This window comes from Lycium barbarum, chromosome 1 (genome assembly GCF_019175385.1).
Source record: "Lycium barbarum isolate Lr01 chromosome 1, ASM1917538v2, whole genome shotgun sequence".
NCBI lineage: Eukaryota > Viridiplantae > Streptophyta > Magnoliopsida > Solanales > Solanaceae > Lycium > Lycium barbarum.
The window spans coordinates 132958345-132963649 of record NC_083337.1 but is presented as its reverse complement, the minus strand read 5'-3'; the positions used below and the strand labels follow the sequence as shown (position 1 = coordinate 132963649).

The 5305-nt window shown below is 34.8% G+C and overlaps 1 long non-coding RNA gene across 1 annotated transcript; it reads right to left on the bottom strand.

Annotated features, from left to right (window-relative positions):
- Window positions 1-345: 345 nt before the first annotated feature.
- LOC132638048 (uncharacterized) lies at window positions 346-4937 on the bottom strand. The gene is made up of 2 exons (XR_009581590.1): window positions 4621-4937; window positions 346-4303 (listed from the first exon to the last, which is right to left on the bottom strand). It is a non-coding gene; the product is annotated as an uncharacterized LOC132638048 (long non-coding RNA).
- Between the last annotated feature and the right edge of the window lie 368 nt (window positions 4938-5305).

Below are 5305 nucleotides of genomic sequence, written 5' to 3'. Positions count from 1 at the left end.
TTTTTTTTTAAAAAAGATAGTGTATATATGTATATAAAAAAAATAGAGTATGCACCTTGTAGCTCTCGTAAAATAACTTTAGCCACTAAACTTAGAGCCCTAATATAAAATTCTTAATTAAACTCAAAGAATCTAACCTGCTCCATATGCCCATGAAATATGCATTTACCTTTTTGAAACCCCTATTTAGATCGCTAATTTTTGTTAAAACGAATTTAAATAGAAACGTTAGTTAACTTTTAAAGAAAAGAAAAAAAAATCAGCCTTATCTATTAGTTAGAAAATATTTACAACCTATGAAATACGCAAAATTAAAGGGATGTTTGTCACTTCTTTATCCTAAGCTACCCTTAAACCAAGATTTATATCTAAGGAAAAGTGGCCAATGACAAGGCTCGGCCATTCACGAGTTCACAAACAAGCAAGAAACAAAATACTACAAATACAAACCCATAAAAGATGTTAGTCAAAGGGTGCAAATAACATATAGTAATACAAAAGATATAAAATTTAAAGGGAGGAAGAGGGACGTGGATTCTTTTGACGCGAAAGTAAGGGACGGCTAGACACGAGCAAATAAATCTGCTACTGACTGCTCCTATGACCTGGGCAGAATTAGAGTTGAGCCACAACTCCAACAAGCTCCCATGGTGTTCATGTAAAAAGAAAGAAAAGAAAAGGATTAGAGTTGCATAATAACACATTAAATCAACTGGTAAGCACAACACGCTGTTTGAGATAAAGTAAGCCTATTAAGAGATTTCTAGAATTCAAATAGGACTTCCCCTTTGATCTTTTAAGAGAGGGGTGATTAACGTAATTCCAACATCATTCAAAGGTCTAATAAGAAACAGCTACATTCCTAAACTCAATAGAATGTTCACACTTTGAATCAGGTAGATGTAGAGCTAAAAGAAATCCTTCATGCTTGCATCCAACAGACTCATATTTTGTTACCCCGCAACTTTAAGAGAGTCTATGAAACATAACAGTACATAATAGTGAAAGAGAACAATCTGGAAAGCAAAACCAAGTATTAGTCACTTTAAAGAATTGAAGGATGAGAAATCAGGAAGAGTATCCCTAAAGAAGGTTTTAATAAGATGAAATAAGTACCTCATCTGCCATATTTAATCAAAATCTTGAAAATGGTTTAAGACAACAATAGATTCAAGTTTGGTAGTCATTCAGCACTAGTTTCTAATCAAAAAGCCGTGGCCAAATGAAATAAGGTTCCTTTGAAAGCTACTTAGTTTTAAGGCAGTCTTTGACAAAGAACAGGGACAACAAACACTCAAAATAGCTTGATGCACAAGGCTTTAGTAGCTACCAAACCAGCATATGGGAAGGAGTGCATCAACGCAACATAATTCTTAAAAAAAATATCAACTTTCCAAGATTGACCATATAGAACAAAGCATCAGGCTTAAAAGACTAAGGCAACAAAAGGGGCTCCCACCATCTGCGTTTCCGACGCCACACAAGATCCAAAGATTTCTAGAACCTCGACATGGTAGGTTGTTGGAGGAGGCTAAACCATACCAAAGTTTTCCTTGACTTTCAACCAGCATAATCAGTAGGAAAAGAATAACATAACAGAGTTCAATGCATAACAGAAGCTATATGCAATCATCAGATAATAACATCATTAGAGAAAAATCAAGGTTCCACATTAGCCTTTATCACCAAGAGTTATGCAAACTTTAGAGAGTTGAAAGAGGTAATCATGGCAAGTTCAAGTTAAGATCCTCTTCTTCATTCTTTCTTAATAGTGTTGGGTTCAAGCCTATTCTTTTCATCTGTTCTAAATCCAAGTAGAACATGTTCTAACTCCTAATCTATTTCTTTGAATAGGACGGTAAAGAAAATTGAGACAAAATCACTGTTGAACTTAACCAGACTGATTTGTAATAGCAATAAATTTCAACAAAAGTAAATCTTTGTTTCGACAAAAGGGCAGAATCAACTTAGTGTTTTGGAAGCTATATGAGTCAACAGACACCTCAGAAATCAATATTACAGTTACTTGGGAATGTCTTAGATCATCAGAGGCAATTAACTCAAAACAGATGGTGTATATCTTAAACTAACACATTTAAAGAGAGCAGGTTGACTAAAACCAAGCAAACTTCAAAAGAAAAACATGTTTAGTAGCTCTTTTAAAGATTTGTCCCCAAGTTGAACTTCAATATAACACATAATGAACTAAATTCCATGTTCAGATCTAAAGATGGAATAGAGTTTTAAAATAGTTACACACATAAGTTGTATTTCTAATTATGGACACAAGCACACATCAACAGTGATCTATCTTTTACTCAATTGGCATATTGACTACTCCAGTTTTAAAGCTAAAGGAAAATATCATAGCCAACTCTAAGAGAAAAACAATAGGCATGCTAAACCATCACTATTTTCTCAAATTTGAACCATGATGCTGAACTTTCAACAAGATTGATTTGTAAAAGTAATAAAACTTCAGTAAAAATAAATCTTTGTTTAGATAAAGGAGGCAGAATCGAATATGCCCCAAATTTCACAGAGAAGGAGTCCATATTCCTTGGTTGAACTAGGCAATAGTTGTGTTTGGTATTTTGAATATGCAAAAAAAAAAAAAAAAAAACTAGAGGATGACATATTTAGCAAACTCATGAACTTAAACCAACTTTAAAGAGTTAGATTGGATCATTCAAAATATTTCTCAAAGATATAAGGAATACTAGAGTTGAACCAATTATTTGAAAGAGAGTTTTGGATAAAAATCAGTAGCCAATTTTGAACATTTCATTCAGTTAAAGCATGTATGGCAACAGATAGTTTTGAGAAAAGGGAGGTTTGGATTTCACCTTTGGGACAGATTCATTTAAGTAAGGACTCTTCTTCTCACACCCAGTTAACACCTCAATTTATTTGCAACAATGCTAGGGATCCATTCCGACTGAGTATAACACTATAGACCAACTAAACTTAGAGCAAAGCCAGTATGAATCACAACAAAGAAGGAAGGGTGAAAGCATCCTATTCTAATGAGATAGACTTAGTTATTAGCTAGAAATTTCTCGGATTCATGCTAATATTGAACCATTAACTTGGTTGGTAAAGTTCAACAAAGATTAACATCAGAAGCTCTCATTACTATAAACTATTTCCCAAAAGGTTTCCCCTGGGACAAATCTGAAGTTCAAGAGTCATTCCACATTAAACTAATCTATTGTCTTTGATTTAAACAAGGGGAAACTGAAACATCTTAACCAACAACACTAAGAGTACTAAGGAACTATTAATCCATAAGCTCAGCTAATTGGTCAGTTACTGATTTTACTATGTATACTAGAAAAAAAGATAACGAACTAAAGTCTTTTTGATTAGGATACACTAGACAAATCAGTGTGCCACTGCACCAAAAAAGGTTCAGGCTTCCATTTAAACTGGTGGAGAGGGGCTAAACATTTGAATTATACTTCCCAAACAGAATTTATCGCAACCACAGCAAGGAGAGTTAAACAACTAAACACAATAATAAATCATTGGAAAGCAGAGAGGAAAATAGATAAATAATGAGAAGAGACGAAGGGCTGCTTCTTTAACGCACACCGTACTTATTAAAAGACAATCCAAACTGTTAAGGGAGTTGTTTACATAGGAAAAACTGGGTTTTGACACATATTTGTATTAAACATGCTTTCAGTTGAAAATAAATTTCAATTTCAAATGCGCTGATTCTCACTGAAACAAAATTCCAATGGCATTAACTACTAACTTAGTATAAAAGGAATAGATGTCTCATAGAGGGAATTCAATTAATATTGAAGGAAACGACCGAGGTTTTATCGTGCTGGTGAACACTGTTCTAAAGACAAAACAGGATTTAACAAACATTCTTTAATCTAACATCACTAGAGACACAGAGAGAAAGCAATATACACTAGTCTATATTATTAGAGAAGCTACATAAACTAATATACATTACCAGAGAACAAAACATAGCTGAACAAATTACATCACAAGATATATATCCACACATGCTTACATTCTATTAGCATCTAAATGGATTTCCTAACACATTATCATGAGCTAAATAAAAGGGAAAGAATATAACTCCATACCTTACACTCAAGAGCTAAAAGAAAACAGGAACATTCAAATCATAAAACTGAATTGAACTAACCCGACCTGAACTAACAGAACTGGAATAAAATACCAAGATAAAAATGAGAATTACCTTGTCCGTGACAGCAAACTGAGGCTATTATCGTCGTCGAGTCTCGGAATCCGCTTGAGGTGGTCTTTGCTCAGCCGAGAACTAAAAGAAGGGATTTTGACAATTAAAACTTAGAGCGACAATCGAAAATAAGATTTTTTCTGAGAATCCAAGTTTTTTTAGCAAAGGGAATTTTGATGAGGGAAAACTTGAAAAAATAAAAGGGATTTTTTGTGATTGTTCAACCTGTCCTAAAACAGCCCTCAAAGGCCGGTATTTATAGTTGAAGATTGGGGCGTTTCAACAGCTTCTTCAAGAAGCTTTTGCCTTTGAATTTCGAATTAAAGAGGGGGGGGGGGGGGGGGGGGGAATTGACGTTTTCAACAGATGAGATGGTGAAAGGGGTGAAAAAATCTCACCTTTGCAGACTGATTGGGAAGGGAAAGAGCCGTTGGGGTGTAGAGTATGGTGGTTCTTGCCATTGTTCATCAAATTGAAGGACGATTATCTCCCAGACCGAAGGATTTAAGAATCTCTCCCTTTACAGCTTTTGGGAAACGTCTTCAAAAAGGGAAAAGGTGATAGGTGATAGGCGATGGGTGATGTCGGCGCAGGAGTTTGTCCGGTGGTCCGATGGGTGCGGTGGCGGAAGTGACGTGATGGGGGGTGGGGTGGGGTGGTCGTGACGGCTAGGTTTCCTTTTGGGAGAGAAAGGGGCTGGTTTGGTTAGTGAATTTTAGTTACTGAACATGGGTTAGGGACTTAGGTGGATTTAGTTGTAGGGGTTTGGGCCGGGTAGCTGCGGTTGGGCCACAGATTTTTGTAGGATAGGAATAGGATTTGGCCCAAATTTTAGGTAGATGAATTATTTCCCAATCCCTTTTTACTTCTATCAATTAATTAAAATATGCTTCTTTGTCCTAATTAATTCCCAAAAATCTACACCTATACAAATTACAATACAAGTAATTTAATATACGTAATTAGTTTACAAAATATATTAAAAGATGATTAATACGGTAATAAGTAGGATTAAAGGAAAAATGCAACACCAATATTGATATAAAAATATCAACATTATTTTCGAGTCATTTTAATTATAAA